The sequence below is a fragment of the Haliotis rubra genome, unplaced genomic scaffold (genome assembly GCF_003918875.1).
Source record: "Haliotis rubra isolate DU_JTF1 unplaced genomic scaffold, ASM391887v1 Scf764, whole genome shotgun sequence".
Taxonomy (NCBI): Eukaryota; Metazoa; Mollusca; class Gastropoda; order Lepetellida; family Haliotidae; genus Haliotis; species Haliotis rubra.
The window spans coordinates 345,731-361,052 of record NW_025767484.1 but is presented as its reverse complement, the minus strand read 5'-3'; the positions used below and the strand labels follow the sequence as shown (position 1 = coordinate 361,052).

Below are 15,322 nucleotides of genomic sequence, written 5' to 3'. Positions count from 1 at the left end.
ATTGGGTGATTGCACGATGAGGTGACATGAATGAGTAGTCCTTGTGTTGTAAATTCCTTCAGTCATTTTTTTAGGTAACTAGGTTCCTACTGCTATATCTTATTAATTCAAATACCAAATCCAAACTAAGGTTATATTAACTAAATATTTAAAACAGTACTGAGTTAATTCAATTCTTAACTACATTTAGCATTAACTATGTAGTAACATAGCTTACTTCAGGTCAATAACTGCCTTAGTAAATTTGTTGTTGCACGTTTCTTTCTTCTCACATAGTTAGGTACCCTCTACTCAACTAATTCGTCACATTGCCCTCTAGTCTGTATAGTTGTGTCGACTTTTATTTTAAATTTTGGTTTCTTCTTTATAGCTAGTAGTTCTTTTTATAAACCATTCACATTGGTTAGTGTCATTTTGTGGCTAGGCAGTTGGGTCTGTTAGTCATGGAGGGAGTGTCGGCTATCAAGGAGGAGGATCCAGAACAGGGTGATCCGAAAGGGTCAGATTCTATGCCAGAGTTAGAAGATGATCCAGATCTCACTGGTCTTAGTGACACTTTGAAGCAGATGGGTGTAGTGCCTGTGGTAGATAGCCCTGAACATTTTCAGGATTGGATGGTTTCCTATTTACAGTCGATAGGGAAGTTGTCGGGTGATACTCAGTCTAACCCTGAAGGTACTTTGGGTGGAAAAGGTTTTCAGCCTAAGCCTGATAGCAAGTCAGTAGTTACTTTAAGTCAGACTCCTAAATTGTCATCTTTCTTTGGGGAAGCTGGTAAAGGTGAGGCTCCTTATGATCTGTGGCGCTATGAGGTAGAGTGTCTATTGGTTGAGAGTGCTTATCCTAAGAATGTCATATTTGAGGCTGTTCGACGTTCTCTGAAAGGAAAGGCTGGTAAAGTAGCTTCACTCCTAGGTCCACAGTCTACCATTGATTCATTGTTAGCTAAACTTGCAAGTGTTTATGGTAGTTGTGAGGAACGTGAATCCTTGATGGCAAGATTCTATAGTGCTAAACAGATGGCAGAAGAGGATGTTTCTTCTTGGGGTTGCAGACTTGAAGATCTATATGCTAAGGCTAGACAGAGTAGCAAGTCATCACCAAGTGAGACTAACCAAGCCCTTAGAAGTGTTTTCTGGCAAGGTCTTAAACCAACTTTGAAGGATGTGTCTGGTCACAAGTATGATGCTATTGAGGACTTTGATGAGTTACGTGTAGCAATTAGAAGGATTGAGTTTGAGTTGAATGAGAGGAAGCCCCAAGAATGTTCCAAGAAGCCCATCCCCTCTAAAATGGCTGCTCGTTCTTCTGACAAAGATTACCAGGAATTGAAAGGCATGGTACAGCAATTAACGTCAGAGTTTGGTGCCATTAAAAAAGCAACTAGCTGACATTCCTACCCTTACTCATAGTCCATCTCCTTCCGGATTTAGAGGAAGAGGCATACCTAATCGAGGCTCAATTTGTAGTCATGGCAGATCTAATTACTTGTCATCTTGGAACCATGTAGGACGAGGTCAAGTTAGTACAAGAGGTCAACCCAGATACAGTCCTATATACTTACCTTACAAGGGAACTGTTCCTCATGATGGCAGCCAGAGCATTGTTTGTTGGAAATGTGGACAAATAGGACATTTGTTGCGTGGATGTAGGGTTATTATGGACCATAACTGGACTTTAAACACAGGCAGGCCCATGGAGACTGGCAACACATGGGCCAACCCACAAGCACGCCAGGAACGACGTCCAGCCCACCTCCAGAAGGATTGATTGGAAAAGCAAATGAAGCCAGTGTCACAGTATGTGGTACAGTATGCACAGCTTTACTTGATACAGGATCCACAGTATCTACTGTAAATGAATCTTTCTACAGGAATCACCTTTCTCATCTTTCATTGCATCAACTGGAACGTATTTTGGACATTGAATGTGCAGATGGTGGAACATTGCCCTACTTAGGATATGTTGAGAGTGAATTGTTTGTCCCAGACCTTGATTTACCGGACACTTTACCTTGCTTACTACTAGTTGTAGCAGACAGCAGATATAACTTGTCAGTGCCAGTATTGTTGGGTACCAATGTCTTGTCAACCTTGATGGAAAGATGCAAGTCAACAATGGGTCCTAGGTTTCTACAGAAAGCATCAGTTCACACTCCTTGGTATTTGTCATTCAGGAATATGGTCATTTATGAGAAGAAACTAGCAAAGAATGATTGGAGATTAGGACTTGTCAAGAGTGCCGAACATAGGAACATAGTTATTCCAGCAAACTCACAAGTTGTTGTCCAGGGTTATGTTGATAAGGAACTCAATTATCCTCAAGCTCTTGCCACACTACAGCAAAGTCAGAGTGCAACTATTCCATCAGACATAGATGTTTCCCCAACACTCATGTTGTACAAATATAAGAAGCAGGATCCTATCCAGGTACACTTGTCAAATGTTACCACTCGTACTGTTGTTATCCCGCCAAGGTCTGTACTTTGTGAACTTCAGCCAGTATCAGTAGAAGAGACAGAGCTGAATCAGTCATCCAATACCGAGTCAATTTTAAACCTTATTGATATCAATGACAAAGGACTTACCCCAGAGGAGTTGGATAAAGGTGTTAAGCTCATTTCAAAGTACATTGATGTCTTTTCAAGTGGAGAATTAGATCTTGGTCATTCAACTGCTGTACAGCATCGTATTGAGTTAGTGGATGAAACTCCTTTCAAACAGAGGCATCGACGTATTCCTCCATCAATGTTTCAGGAGGTGAAAGATCATCTTAAACAGTTGCTAGCATGTGGAGTTATACGTAGATCTCATAGTCCTTGGGCTTCCAATATAGTTCTTTGTAGAAAGAAGAATGGAAAACTTAGAATGTGCGTGGACTTTAGACAGTTAAACAATTCCACTATCAAAGACAGTTTTGCTCTACCAAGGATAGAGGAAACGTTAGATTGTCTCGCGGGCAGTAAGTTTTTCACAAAGTTGGATTTAAAATCTGGATATTACCAAGTTGAACTTGCAGAAGAACATAAGGAGCGTACTGCTTTTACAGTTGGCCCCCTGGGTTTCTTTGAGTATAATAGGCTCCCGTTTGGTCTATGTAACAGTCCTGCAACATTTCAACGTCTCATGCAAGATTGTCTTGGAGATTTGCATTTGTCGATTTGTGTGATATATATTGATGATCTAATCATATTTGCTGATAGCTATGAGGAACACTTGGATCGTCTTGCCAAAGTTTTGGACCGCTTACGACAATGCAATTTGAAATTGTCACCTGACAAGTGTGAATTCTTCAAAGAGAAAGTTGCCTATGTTGGACATGTCATTTCCAAGGATGGAGTTGAACCAGATCCTACAAAAGTGGAAGCCATCAAAAACTGGCCACGACCTACAAACCCTTTTGAGGTAAGGAAGTTTCTAGGTTTTGCAGGATACTACAGACGATTTGTAGAGAATTTCTCCAAGATATCTAAGCCTTTGTCACAATTAATGCCTAGTCCAAAAGACAAGAAAGGAAAATCTACCGTGGAATGGATCTGGGGAGATTCTCAGGAAGCAGCATTTCAGGAGCTGAAAGATAGACTTTCATCACCGCCAGTGTTAGGTTACTGTGATTATTCTATCCCATTTGAGCTCCATACTGATGCCAGCCAACGAGGTTTGGGTGCTGTCCTATATCAATGTCAAGGTGCCAAACAGAGGGTCATTGCCTATGCCAGCCGTGGATTGTCAAGGTCAGAGCAAAATTATTCAGCCCACAAATTGGAATTTCTTGCACTGAAATGGTCAATTACCGAGAAGTTCCACGATTACCTTTTTGGGAACCAATTCACAGTATACACAGATAACAACCCGTTGACCTACATTCTGACAACTGCCAAGCTCGATGCAACTGGTCACAGATGGCTCGCTGCCTTGTCAGCTTACAATTTTGATGTGAAATACAGACCTGGAAAATCTAACATAGATGCGGATGTGTTGTCACGAATTCCAGATAAAACAACAGAACCTGAAGTTAGTCAGATTTCTTCTGAATCTGTTAAGGCTATCTGTAACTCTGTTTCTGCATCCAATTATGTTGAGTGTCTAAGCATGTCCCCCGAGTCAGTTGATGTTGGTGATATAGGTCATGATCTGAAGAGCATGTCACCTAAGGATTGGAGACGTGAACAGTTCCATGATCCAGCCCTTGCAGATATCATCAAATGGATCCGAACAGGACAAAAGCCAAGACATGACTACATGCACTCCAGTGAATTTACAGCCCTATCTCGAAGCTTTGACAACCTGAAACTGAAGCAAGGTGTATTATACAGAGTAACTGCTACAGATGATGAACTTACTGAACAGTTGGTAATACCTTATCATCTCCGTCCACAAGTTCTCAGAAGTCTTCATGATGATATGGGTCATTTAGGACGAGACAGAACTTTGGTGTTGGTAAGAGAGCGATTCTTTTGGCCTGGAATGGCAAGCCAAGTTGAGAAGTGGGTCAAGGACTGTCCGAGATGTTTACGTCGAAAGTCAGCAACTAATACAAGAGCTCCCTTAGTAAACATTGAGACTACATATCCACTGGAACTAGTTGCTATGGATTTTCTCACTTTGGAACCTTCAAAGGGAAACTATCAGCACATCCTTGTGATCACTGATCACTTTACCAAGTATTCTCAAGCCATTCCCACTAGAAATATGACTGCTCGTACAACAGCTGAAGCATTTCTGAACCATTTCGTTGTACATTATGGTTTACCAGCAAGAATCCATTCAGATCAAGGTGCCAACTTTGAAAGTCGTCTTATAGAAGAACTTTGTACAATTACCGGAATGAAAAAGTCAAGAACAACGCCGTACCATCCCATGGGTAATGGTCAGACTGAGCGCTTCAACCGAACACTTTTGAACATGCTTGGAACTCTTCAACCTGACCAAAAGAAGGATTGGAAAATGCATGTGTCTCCTCTAGTTCATGCCTACAATTGTACCAAACATGAAACTACTGGGTATTCTCCGTTTTATTTGATGTTTGGACGTCATCCACGATTGCCGATAGACCTTGCATTTGGAATTGACCGGGATCACACCAGCCAGTCATTACAATCCTACACAACGTCTCTTCGTGATAGACTGAAGAAATCTTATGAACTAGCCACTAATATCACTCAAAAGTCTAAAGGAAAACAAAAACAGAACTATGATCAAAGAGCAAGAGGAGCAGCTGTACATGTTGGTGATAGAGTGCTAGTGAGAACTCTTGCCTTTGAAGGTAAACATAAGCTAGCAGACAGATGGGAAGTGAATGCTTATGTTGTCAAAGGACACCCAAACCCTACTATACCTGTATTTGTTGTGGAACCTGAGTGTGGGGAGGGTCGAGTAAGAACTTTGCATCGGAATCACCTTCTCCCCATTGGAAGCGTGGATACAGGACCAGGAAAACCACAGCCAAAACCACGAAAAAAGAACCAAGATTCAAACTGTACCAAGTAACATGAATGGCATACAGCAACAGGATTATGATGACGAAGTCATTTTGTCTGTTTCAGCCAGTGATACTCCCACAGGTAACATGACTGGTGCTGAGGTTACACAGATGGAAACAAAGAAACAGGATGAAGGTAGTTTAGTCCTTGTTGATGACGTTATGCCAGATGAAACTGAGCAAGTAACTGGAACAGTGGAATATATCAGTGGTGATTCCCCACCAGAATCAGAGTCCACATTATTGATTGAAGATCAGGATACCACAGATCTTGTTGATGTCACTTCCATTAGAGATAAAACTGTCATTAATGATTCTGACGTCACAGAGCTTGCTGTTGCCCCTGACGTAGACAACGTCACAGATGTTGCAACTAGTATTGACAGTGTTTCGGATGATATTGACACAGAGACTAATAGTAGTCACGAGAATGCACCAGTGAATGATACAAGGATTCAAACTCCTGCTCAAGACATTCCACATGCTCAGATCAGACGATCAGAAAGAGCTAGACGGAAACCTGCATGGCAAACTAGTGGTGAATTTGTAATGTCACAAGCAGGTCGACCACCAGATTGGTTGGAGAAAGCAAGATTTTTGGAACATCTTGCAACCAGTGGAACTTACTACACATTACCTTCGAAAGTATCAGATGTTCTCTTGTCGGTTGTCAAGGATAACTGAGTGATGACAGGGACGTCATTTTTTGATAGGGGGGTAGTGTGTAGCAGAGACATTTTTCATGTTTTTAATAAGTCAGTTTGGTTTGTTTGTATAGAACTATTTTACAATTATTGAATATAAAATGGTGTTATAGTGTTTTATTGTTTACAAGTAAAATAAGAATAAAAATATTATATAAGTCATAAAAAGGTCACTAAAAATATTGAAGGTTGGTGGTAGTGTTCTAAAGTTTGTGGTTTTATGCATATGTCAATCATATTGATATTTGGTTGTATTTGTCAAGTATTTCAGATGAATTTCATTCATCTGAAACGTTCTTATTATGTTTAGGATTCACAAAATATGCTGGATCTAGAGTATGGTCTCATTCTGGATTATTGTTTATCACATGACCCTAATTCCTAGCTTTTAATTGGCTAATTTCAAATTCCCATAATTCCCAAGCACCAATATGAGCACCCCAGTAGAAACACTTTAGCACAGCACAGCACCCAGGCAACAAGGCAACAAGGTCTACTACACAGCATCAAACAGGTTAGTTAAATACTTTAACACTAAATTATGCTTAAGTGTATTTGTTCTTTGACATCTCCATTAAATTAATTGCAGTCTAAATGTTATTTGGTAATTTGTAATATATGGTCATGTTGTAAACCTACTAAACTTGGTTAATTACCTTAAAGCCAAAGTTCATGTTGTATTGTATTATAACTCATGTAAAACCAAATAGCATTGTAAGTAATGTTCTGTTTTTACAACCATTTCCCTCAGTTTTCTAAATGTATTTAAGTGCACTGGTTTTCTGTGTGTTCTGTGAGTGGAGAGCAGAACAAATTGTGAAAGCATTGTCATGTTGGTGAATGTTCTGTATGAGCAACCATGGTGCTCAGCTTTCCCTTTGTATGTGCTTACAATGGTTTTCTTTGCGTTGTGTGAACGTAGATCGTCAGTGACGGTGAATGTATTGTCACAATGATGAACGATGTTTGTAATTGGCAGGTCACATATGTATCAGCTCAACACGGATTAATCCGTAAGGCTCTATTCCACAAATGGGTAAGATGTATTTTAATATGTCAATGTATATCCTTTTTTTTTATGTACACCTTTCGGGTAACCTTTAAGGGTTACCAAATATTTATCTGGTTGTATGTCATGTTAATTGTGAACTTTATTGTCTGTCAGATATGTGTACATATTTTTGTAATTTAACATTATTTGGGCAAATGTGTTATTTGGCAATGAATTATCTCCCTTGGTGTCACAACCAACGTTGTGCATATAGTTTCATGCTATTAATATTTCCTTTGACAGTTTATAATGTGGTATAATTCACATGTGTAAATGTTAGACTACAGAATTAATTGTGGTAAGCTAATTGTGATACCTATGCAAAACATTATGTAATGTGTACATGTTTCTAAGAATGTTATGTGTGTTTCAGGGCTTGAAGTATGATATATAGTATCTGAATAAACCGCACCTCACCCCTACAGCGAGTCATGTGATCCTTTGACATTACTTGGCGTTTAACCAGCTGTAACAAACTAAAGAGTGTGAGTCGGATCTGACGTTGGTTGGACCACGTGTAGTATTAATATAGGAGGAGGGCCACAATCAGTGTGTGAAATAGTGTCCGAATTTTGCTGGCCAGTCTGGTTTGCTAGCCAACAAAATAATTCACTAGCCCGAAATTTTTTTACAGATTACTTTTAATGCATCAAAATATTTATACAACCCTCTTTTCACATTGATAGTGCCCCCCTTATTAAGAAAAGTTGACTACGGCCCTGGTTACAAAGAGTGCAAAAATACGTACCATTGTCCCCACCCCCACCCTTCCCCGCATCGTGGAACTGTTATCGATACTGGTTAATGCCGGTTTGTCCAATCCTTAGTCATTTTGTAATATTTCTGGTCGATCGTGAAACACTCACTCACGCACTCACTCACTTAACAACGCTCCCAAGCAGCGCCACCTGTGTCTATGACGTCACCAGACGGGAAGCGCCAGGTCGGATAGACTTCAGTCACTGAATGAAACGCCTGCACGTTCTTGGATCAGAGGCAAGAATTCCTGGAACTGAGCCTTCGGCCCAGTTACACCTCACAAGTAATGCGGTTGATGCCAAACTTTCTCTATAATTAGACCTAAGTCTTTCAACACTGCACTCGGCTGATCTTCCTTTCCAGACGACCGTCGAAGTCTACAGATTTTCTAAGCACGTGTCTGAAAGTGTTGTTGAATCAGTGTCTGAACCAGCTGATTAGGTTTCACATATTCATCTATGGTCAATTGAAATTTATAAAGTTCTAGCGTTTCGCAGTTGTCCCAGTGGGTTAGGGCGCAAAGAGTTGCGTCCCTTAGCGCTAAATGGATCCTGTTAGAATCCAATATTTCCCTGATTCTCTGGTGATGCTTGCCTGCTCACCACAATATCAAGCCTGAAACGCTTAGAGTTGCGTCCCTTTTCCATGCGAATTTCCGGGTTCGAATTCTAGATTTCTCCGATTCACTTGTTCAGCTTGCTGTTTCACCAAAATATCCGTTCTAATGCATAAAACGTTGCGTCCCGTAGTCTTGCAATATACCCAGGTTCGTTTTTTCACATCAATATCCGTGGGTTATTGCTTTACGGTTTTGCTGGGTTTGCTACGGTCTCCGTCCCGTTGGGTCTTCCTTCCACCTGAAGTCTAGCACGCCCTATGGACAAACGGCATTATAAACATTCACTTTATACAGGACTACAGGTAGATCCGCGGGATGAAACTGATCTTCAGCAGCCCATGCTTGTCGTGAGAGGCGACAAACGGGATCGGGTGGTCAGGCTCGCTGACTTGGTTGACACATGTGATCGCATCCCAATTGAGTAAATTGATGCTATTGCTGTTTATCACTGGATTGTCTAGTCCAGACTCGATTATTTACAGACCGCCGTCATACAGCTGGAATACAGCTGAGCGCGGCGTTAAACAACCAACCAACCAATATGATTGTTTGCGGAAACACAACATGTATTGTTTTCAGGAAAGGTTTCACAATGATTGACAGTAGCATCTAACTGTTACAACATCTTTGGTGCACTACAAAATAAGTTAACCGCCGATTGTGATTCCAAACCCAGCCACGTTCACAACCCTAGCATCCCGACCTGTATGTGAACATTGCCACCATTACTGTAACATATACTCTTAATAAAGTAGGGGGACCCGTGCATCCCGACCTGTATGTGAACATTGCCACCATTACTGTAACATATACTCTTAATAAAGTAGGGGGACCCGTGCATCCCGACCTGTATGTGAACATTGCCACCATTACTGTAACATCCCGACTCTTGAACATTGCCACCATTACTGTAACATGCACTCTTAATAAAGTAGGGGACCTGTGACCCCGACCTGTATGTGAACATTGCCGCCATTACTGTAACATTGCCACCATTACTGTAACATATACTCTTAATAAAGTAGGGGACCTGTGCATCCCGACCTGTATGTGAACATTGCCACCATTACTGTAACATATACTCTTAATAAAGTAGGGGACCCGACCTGTGCATCCCGACCTGTAATGTGAACATTGCCACCATTACTGTAACATATACTCTTAATAAAGTAGGGGGACCTGTGCATCCCGACCTGTATGTGAACATTGCCACCATTACTGTAACATATACTCTTAATAAAGTAGGGGGACCTGTGCATCCCGACCTGTATGTGAACATTGCCACCATTACTGTAACATATACTCTTAATAAAGTAGGGGGACCTGTGCATCCCGACCTGTATGTGAACATTGCCACCATTACTGTAACATATACTCTTAATAAAGTAGGGGGACCTGAACTTTCCATTTGGATTGGAAGTATAAGCGTTAAGAACTTTTCAAAGACAGACATCTTATGAACACGCCACCATTTCTATTTATCACCACCCCTAAACACAAAGCATGGGATGCAATGCACGTGCATGGGGTGTCATTCTTGATTTTGACGGTTTTCAAGAAGGTAGATTAATCACTGTAGACCATTAATTTTGACAATCATCTTGCATCACACAGTTGTTAGTGTTTCTGGTCGTTTATTTTTTATTGTTTGAAAATGAAATCGTACACATACAAATTTCACGTCAAACACCAATCATCTTTCAAGAGCGATTACTGTACAAACAACTATGGTCATAAGGAAGTGCAAGTGGTGATGCACTCTCATATCATATCAACATATATCTCCATTTTTTTAAATCGTAAATTAAAAATGATGTTCCCCTACTTTTTTAAAAGAGTATATATGTTTACCTAACGCCTGGCTGAACTGTCATGCTGAATAATATAACCACATACGTCAATGTTGACACTATAGTAACAAGAACTCGTGCGTTTCTGGTTCTTTTGTTGTGTCTGCTGCAATTTCTGTACCCATTAACAAGCCACCTCACGCCATATGTCACGTGATGTCACGTGACACCGGTGACAGGCGCGTTAATGACGAATCGAGCGTCTTCGGTAACAGGTGACAAGGCAGTTTATGAAGTAGTTAAAGTGACTGTCGTTTATGGCATAAGTGTTTCAAACTATCGAAGCATATGGTTTGGATTTCAGATAAATATTTGTATTTATTTTCCACACTTGATTCTAAAAGTGTGTATGTTGAAAGAGAATCGATTTGTTGCTTAGTTACATTAAAAGTCGTATATATTTGTCCGAATCTAGCACATGGCTGAAATAATGTTGTCACATTGAAATATTGAATATGTTGCCAGTAGTTGTGGTGGACAGTGATGGTTGCTATGGCAGCGTGGTAGATGTAGATAGATTTAATACAATTAAGGTCATCTAAACCAAGGTCATCTAAACCAGATTTATATTTGGTTCATTATAATGTTGTCATAATCAAAGTTTAACTTTTTTTAACTGATCAAGAAAATGGAGTGTGAGACAGATAGAGACTATGTTGCTCTCACACTTGCCCTCAGTGATACATTTCTGGAGTAAGGCCAAGAAAGATTTAAATGTTTCACATCATTGTGTTGGGGATTTTTGCCGGGCCTGTTGTCTGATGGTTGTTAATTGAAAATAATAATGAAAATCAACTCTTTTTTAATATTATTTTGAATTATTTGTGATAAATATAGACTTGAAAATTGTTTAGAAATATGCGCAATATATTAACTAATTGCATTCAGAAACACTTTATATTGTTTCTCGCGCCTACATCAAGCTGCTGTCCAGAGGTGTCCAACAGAGCGTCTAATTGCGTTGCTGTTTCATGGACAGAGCCCAAAGTGAATTCACCTTGAAGAGTGTATTGCTTGCTATGTTGAGCCAACGGTGGCCCGACGGTCACAATTACGTTGGCCCAACGTCAGAATGCTATCTGGGAAATACTACTGACGTAGTTGTTGCAGTACTTGTATTGTTCACGAATTGTGAGTTTGTACTAGTACGCGCAGAATTGTCATCCATTCATTCATAAAAACGTATTGATTGATTGATTGATTGATTGATTGATTGATTGATTGATTGATTGATTGATTGTTTGTTTGTTTGTTTGTTTGTTTGTTTGTTTGTTTGTTTGTTTGTTTGTTTGCTTGGTTGGTTGGGTTGGTTTCATGGGTTGTGAGTGAGTGAGTTTGTATTACGCCGCTTTCAATACGTTCCGTCGATTTTAATGTTCGTGTACGCGGAATGCTAAGTGAACGCTCGCTGTTCACACAGTACCTGTAAACAGTATTTCAGTAATACCACGGTGTGGCGACTCAATGATGGAGGATAGATTGAAGTGACGCAGCTGTCTCGTGTACCACTTCGGTGAAGCCAGTTGAAAAAGACGAAACTTTGAAAAACACTCACAGCTCTCAGCTAGTAAACTCCACATAAGATATTATTTAGAAATCGCCACCGGCACGTTGATACATTAAGCCTCGTCGAGGTAACGCAATGTGTTACAAACTGTAGCGGTTGCGCACTGGTGATAAAAACCCGTCATCTTGGAAACTCCTACATCGTTGGCGGTCATAACATATACTATCATACTTTACTTCCGATTGTAATGTGTTCAAAATGTGTTCATTATTTTCATACAACTATTGCTGTTTTTAGAAATTAATATCTGTTAATTTTTTGAAATATTAAGTTGTGTCCGATTGTCCCCTACTTTTTTTCGAAGAGTGTAAAAAGTAATGCTTGACCATGTATTCTTCTACTTAAGCCATGTAATAAAAAAGCACATTTCATCACCCCATCAAATAAAGAGAAACAACCGTCCCGTTGTCATAACAATTCACACCGGGTTATCAAACATGACACAAACAGGCCAGCAGACCTGGCCAATCAGGTGCCTTAGTCACCAGAGACCTGGTGCAAGCTCATGACGGTGAGAGGGATTCACTGTGTGTACAGCTTAGCGTATGGTATGTCCACCCACGCGACTGCTGGGGTCACAACCACGGGGCACATGACATCACAGGGGGTGTGGCTTTTCTTAATGGTCATGCTATTTATAACGGAGGTGGGAGTGGCCGAAGTACATCAAACTTGTTTAGTTTTATGTCTATGTTTTGTTAAACGACGATGAATTTTATACTTTATAATCTATATACTTGAAATGAGAAATTCAAAATGGAATTGAGTACGTTGCCTGTTTAACTATTGTAAGTCGGCAAGGTTTAAATACAATAATTTTTTCAGGGGAGCTCATGTTGAAAGTGCACTAAGTTGCCTGTTTAGGGGTTGTAAAATATAGTGCTTTATCATGTCCGTGGTTGTGAGGAAAATGATTTTTTTTTCTCGAAACAAATACGTTGACAACAGTGAGTGTTTGAGCTTGGTTTAAGTGTTTATATGCTGTGTTTCTAGGGTGCAAGCTTGATGGGGGAAAGCGTGTTTCTAGAGTGCTAGCTTGATGGGGGAAAGCGTGTTTTCTAGAGTGTTTCTAGAGTGCTAGCTTGATGGGGGAAAGCGATTGGGGATAGAACGGTTAGAGCTTTGGTGAAATCCACGTGTTATTGGCGGTGGGGTAGCCTGGTGGTTAAACCGTTCGCTCGTCACGCCGAAGACCCAGGTTCGATTCCCTACATAGGTACAATGTGTGAAGCCCATTTCTGGTGTCCCCCGCTGTGATATTGCTGGAATATTGCTGAGATCGGCGTAAAAATAAACTCACTCACTCAGCGTGTTCGGGTGTGATGCGGACAAACCTTGGCTGAAAGTATACACTTGGAGTTTGTTTGTTTGTTGTTTTACGCCGCACTCAGCAATACTCCAGCTATATTGCGACTGTCTGTAAATATTTTAGTCTGGCCCAGACAAACCAGTGACCAACATCATGAGCATCCATCTACACAATAAGAATGCAATGATATGTGTCCACTAAAGGAGTGTTCACACGGTACGACTCTTCGCAACATCGTTAACTTGTAGCATACAACTTGTTTAGTCTGTTTGCAGTGAATACGTACCGATGAATTCCAAATAGAGTGAAATTAAGATTGCGAATCCTCATAATTTTACCTTGCCAACTGAACATCTAAATCTCAGAATTTTATTCAACTTAGGATAAAAGTTGTTTAACATACGGTCATACATTCAAATCGCTATTATTGGTTTGTATTACATGGGTGTAAGCGCAGTAGTTGGAACAGTCAAACAAATGCACGTGCGGTACGTGATGAGCGTTAACTAAGACCAACTCTACTTCTTCTCGGTGTTTCATTTAATGTGTATACCCCCTTGTAATACAAACCAATAGTAGCGATTTGAAACTATGATCGTTTGTTAAACAACGTTTATCCTAAGTTGAATAAAATTCTGACATTTAAATGTTCAGTTGGCAAAGTAAAAATATGAGGATTCGCAATCTTAATTTCACTTTATTCGATTTACCTTTTTGTTTAAATTGATATTCATCAGTACGTTTTCACTGCAAACAGACTATAATAACAACAAAGGTGGTATCGACTGTTATTTGTGTATGGAGTCGCATACAACTCGTCTCTCGCGAGATTCTCACGTATTACTCGGCAACGTGGATGTGTCGAGTGAAGAAAAAAACGCTAACGTTACTGTCAGTCTACATATCGCAGTCACACGAAAAACCTGACAATTTATCTATGATAATGCACCTAATAGCTTGAGTTCATAGGATCGTATGATAGAAAAGTATTCCAATGAATGATGTAAACCTTAGCTGGCATTAAAAACAACACCGTACTAAACTCCCTGGGAAAAAACGGGTGGTAGTCGCCGAGTGGCCGCCATTTTGGATTTTGACCAATCCGGAATATCGGTGACCAACCCCAAACTGCCGGAGCACGCGAGATTCTCACGTATTAAGTGGCAACGTGGATGTGTCGAGTGAAGAAAAAAACGCCAACGTCAATGTCAGCCTACATATCGCAGTCACTAAAAAAGAAAGGAAAGTTTAAATCGAAGTTGGTCGGTTTCTTCTGTGGTAAGGTCGATTTGTTTCAGTCGTGTCACCGACATGATAGCAACATAAACAAAAAGGGACGTCACTCTGAGGTGGACACAGATCTAAGCGATTTGACTGGTAGAGAGCGCGCGACGTGTAGCAGGAATTAGGACAAATACTATGTATTACAACTCGGCTGCGTCTAACGAAGTTGGCGATCTTGACCACCCGATCCCATGAGTCGCCCTTACGACAATCATGGGTTGCTGAAGGACAATTCTAAACCTGATCTTCACGGGTGGTATACACTTCTTCATTCCTATGCTCTGTGAAATTGCAATGCCGTATTCCTTTAGACGTCATGTGCACGTCACGTGATATTCATTGATATGAGACCCGTGAAGATCCGGGGTAGAATAGGTGTTCAGCAACCCATGCTTGTCGTAATAGGCGACTAACGGGATCGGGTGGTCAGGCTCGCTGGCTTGGTTGACACATGTCATCGGTTCCCAATTGCGCAGATCGATGCTCATGCTGTTGATCACTGGATTGTCTGGTCCAGACTCGATTATTTCCAGACCGCCGCCATATAGCTGGAATATTGCTGAGTGCGGCGTTAAACTAAGCTCACGCACTCACTCACTCACTCACTCATTGATATGATGGATGTAATATCACCTATGGTACCCGTATCACATACAGCACCATGGAATACCCGTTAGTTTTTGGGATATATTTAGTGT

At 40.6% G+C, this 15,322-nt stretch overlaps 1 long non-coding RNA gene across 1 annotated transcript; it reads left to right on the top strand.

Annotated features, from left to right (window-relative positions):
* The first annotated feature begins 6,482 nt into the window (after positions 1–6,482).
* LOC124260463 lies at positions 6,483–7,704 on the top strand. The gene is made up of 3 exons (XR_006894087.1): positions 6,483–6,699; positions 7,165–7,221; positions 7,610–7,704. It is a non-coding gene; the product is annotated as an uncharacterized LOC124260463 (long non-coding RNA).
* The last annotated feature ends 7,618 nt before the right edge of the window (positions 7,705–15,322 follow it).